Source organism: Aegilops tauschii, chromosome 4, assembly GCF_002575655.3.
Source record: "Aegilops tauschii subsp. strangulata cultivar AL8/78 chromosome 4, Aet v6.0, whole genome shotgun sequence".
Taxonomy (NCBI): Eukaryota; Viridiplantae; Streptophyta; class Magnoliopsida; order Poales; family Poaceae; genus Aegilops; species Aegilops tauschii.
The window spans coordinates 313,098,408-313,102,352 of NC_053038.3; the positions used below are offsets into that span (position 1 = coordinate 313,098,408).

At 45.9% G+C, this 3,945-nt stretch overlaps 1 long non-coding RNA gene across 2 annotated transcripts; it reads left to right on the top strand.

Annotated features, from left to right (window-relative positions):
• Window positions 1-1,265: 1,265 nt before the first annotated feature.
• LOC120962981 (uncharacterized) lies at window positions 1,266-3,726 on the top strand. Of its 2 annotated transcripts, XR_012182053.1 has the most exons (3): window positions 1,266-1,645; window positions 1,723-2,026; window positions 2,793-3,726. It is a non-coding gene; the product is annotated as an uncharacterized lncRNA (long non-coding RNA). The 2 variants fall into 2 exon arrangements; XR_005754442.3 differs by having other exon boundaries at window positions 1,266-2,026.
• Window positions 3,727-3,945: the final 219 nt, after the last annotated feature.

The following is a 3,945-nucleotide window of genomic DNA, read 5'->3' on the forward strand; positions in this document are numbered from 1 at the left end:
AATTCAGAAAAAATTGTATTAAATTTTCAGAGCATTCTGAGAACTTTTATTTTTGGGTCATTTTTTATTGCACGAGAAATTCAGAAAACAGACAAAACATGGCATTATATTTTATTTAACTAAGAAAAACAGAAAAAAAGTTGGGAGTAGAAGGTTGTGCCTACTAAATTCATCAACTTCATACCTCTCAAAAAATGATCCATTAACAAGGTTGATCAAGTCTTATTAACAACCACCTTCGATTAGCATGAAACCGAAGAACTTTCGTAAAACACTAAGTTACCTCAACGGGGATATGCATGTCCCCAACAATAAGCATTTCATATTTCTTTTTGATAGTAGGTAGAGTTAGTTGAAAACTTCCAATAGTGAGTGTCTGAGAATTTTCAATAATGTTAATACCATTCACTTGGAATTGTTTCTTTGGAAAGTGCATCGTATGCTCATTACCATTGATATGAAAAGTGACCTTGCTCTTATTGCAATCAATAACAACCCCTGCAGTATTCAGAAAAGGTCTACAAGGATAATCGACATGTTGTCGTCCTCGGGCATCTCAACTATAACAAAGTCTGTTAAGATAGTAACATTTGCAACAACAACGGGCACATCCTCACAAATACTGATAGGTATGGCAGTTGATTTGTGTGATGCCCCAAGACCAATGCGCCAGGTGTCTCCCAGTTATTCGTCGTCATTGCCATGTCATTTGCTTGCGTGTTGCACCTTTGCCATGTCATCATGTGCATTTCATCCATATGTTTTTCAAAACTTGCATCCCCCGGATCTTCCAGTTCTCTCTCTTATCCGTTCTGAGTCCTGACACAGTCGCACGCGCCGTGGCACCTCCGAAATATTATTTTACAAATGGGTTTAAAATGTTCTCGGAATGGGCTGAAAGTTGGCGAGCGGTCTCAGTATAGTGTAGGTAGACTGCCTGCCAAATTTTGTCGCATTCGGAGTCCGCTTGATAGCCCAACCATTAAACATATAGCGATAATATAGTCGGTCTAACGTCGGACGTTTTCGTTATTCGAAAACCTACTGCCGAGCCTCTCTTCTCATCTCTCTCTAAGCCCAAGGCCTTCACAACCACAACCAGCCCACTAACCCACCTAACCCCCCTCTCGATCAGATCCGTCTGATCATCATCGGAGGCTCCGAAACACCCCCTAGACCCAAACCCTAGCAAAATCTGCTATATATATATATATATATATATATATATATATATATATATATATATATATGGTCACCCCTAGTCCATTTTTGGGCGTCCTAGTCCCTAAACCTAACCAAACCCTCCTCCCACCTACAGCCGCCACCGCCAGCCTCATTTTGAGCGCCACCCAGCTCCCTCCTTGCCATTTGGCGACTCCCCACCGGCGAGCCGCCACCAGCCGGAGCCCCTGGCCACTCCCAGGCCTCCGTGTCGCCCCCTCCACTCCCCCTTCGCCGCAGCCCGCCGAAGCCAATCCGGGGCCCAAATCCCGCAACCGCAGGGCACCAGAGCCGCCCGTCCTTAGCCCCCTCGGCCCGTTGGATCTGGACCAGCAGGGGGCCCTGGGCGCCTCGACCCCGCGTGCCGCCACCCACCGGCGACCTCGCTAGAGCTGCTCGCTGGAGCAGCAGCAGGCTCCACCAGGCCAGCCCCTCGCCGCGCTTCTCTCTCTTTCCCCTCGTCCTCCCTCTCCCTCAACTCGCTCTCTGTCTCCCATGCAGGAACCGAACCCCACCATAGCCACCCGGTGTGCGGCGCAGCCTCGAGCTCCGTCCGTCGCGTCGTCGCCCGGATCCGGCGAGCCGCAGGCCGGATCCATCTGTTCCCCGCCTCCTCCTCCACGCTAGTCCCGCCTCCGCACCGACCCTCGCCGGTCTTCGCGCCATCTCCGGCCTCCTCTGCTTCCGCATCAAGCGCTGCTCGCTGCGTTGACCATGCCCCAGCCTTCGTGGGCTGCGTCCTGCTGCCAGGCCCAGCTGCGCCTCCCAACCATCCGGCCCAGTTCCAATGCCAAGGCCCAGCTTGGTGAGCTCCGGCCCCTCTCTGTTAGCCCAGTTCAGCGCAGTTTTGGCCCATATTTGTTTTTCCTATGCGCTGCGAATTTGTCTAATTTTCAGTGAAAACAGATTTACAGAAAAGTCCCTCTAGGTCATGCATTTAATAACTCACAAATGGTGTATCGGATTAAAATGATTTAAACATGAAAAATGCTTAGAATTTCATCTAGATTCATAATATCCAACTTTCATCCATGTTTAAAATGTTAAAATTGCTTTTTGCATTAATTTGCATCAATAATATGCTAAAATGGTTTAATTCATAACTATTTAACCGTAGCTCCAAATTAAATGTTCTTTATATGTAAATGGTGTAGGAAAATGCATAGATTAACATGGTGGCATTACTTTGCATGTTTAACAACTCTAAAATTGTGTATAGGTCAGAACTGTACCAAATTCAAAATGTGCACATGAGGATTTTCCAGAATGGTTGTTTGTTGTTTCTGGCCTCATTTAAAATGCCTAAATGTGTAGTTTACTTATGCTTCACCTCTTGACATGCTTAACAACATTTAATATTGATGGGTAGCTTAACAAGAGTGAACTAAATAATTTATGTGGTGTTTCTTCAATATGCAACTCGTTGCATATTGAGCTCCACTTAATTTGTAGTATTGTTTGTTGCACTTTACCATGCCATGAATCATTAAACCAAGCATGCATCATGATTGATTGTGCATCATGCCATGTTTATGTGATGGTTGTTTACCATGTTGTTTGCTTCTTTACAGTGTTGCTTCATCTTGATAGTTCCGGTTACGTTGTGATTGTGAGGATTCGTTGACTATGTTGGTTCATCTACTTCATGGACTCGATATTCTTCCGAGTGGGATTTCAGGCAAAATGATCATTACCCTGGATACCACTACTGATGCAGAGCATCCTTCCATCATCCCCATGGACTCTACACCAATGCATCAAGCACCACGTGGACCTATGACAAGAGCTCGAGCATGCGCCATTGAAACCGAGGTGAACTCACTCCTACTCGAGATAGATATGGAGATGAATGGAACTTGGTTGCTACCTCACCGAAATATGCTATGTGTCATTAGGTACGAGGACGAACTCCGACAAGAGGTTAAGGAGTACCCCCAAGGCCTAAGAGAAGGACCCCAAGACCCAAGAGCTGACCGGAAGTGTCAAGATGAAGAAAAGGAAGCGTGCAAAAATTGCACTACCAGACAGTCCGGTCCCCACATCAGACAATCCGGTCGCACAGAAATTGCACTACCGGACAGTCCAGTGGCACCCGAAAATGCATCTGTCCTCACCGCACTATCCGGTCCTTACCACCGGACTGTCTGGTAGGCCCAGTTTCACTACAAATTGGCCTAAAAAGCTCGTGTAACCATCAAGGCCCATACCCTTTTGCCCCTAGACTATATATTTCGTTCTCCTCTTAGTTTCTAGAGTTAGCAAAGTATTTTGATAGACAAAGAGAGAGCTTTGCTCATATTCCTCCTCTTGGAGATCAAGGCCTCGTCTTGGAGATCAAGCCCTCCTATTGGAGAATGATTCCCATCATAGGATCATCAAGACCTCACCTCCCTTAGGAGTGGGAAGAAATTACCTTACTGCTGTTTTCCTTGGATTGATTTTGTATGCTTGTAGATCTCTTATATGCTACTCTAGTGGATGTGTGATTGTGGTTTGTTTGAGTGTTTCCTCTCTTGTGTTCTTGATCTTTTCCCCCTCCAAGTGTGAAAATATCCTCCCCTAGGGTTTCACCCTACAACATCTTGGTATCATGAGCAAGGTTGATTCACATCTTGGAGTCCCTACCCCCCCATTTGCTAGGCTAATTTCGTTGCTTTTTGGTCCCAATTTGAAAATCCCCACAAAAAATAGCCCAATTTTTTTCTTGCAATTTGTTAGATCTTG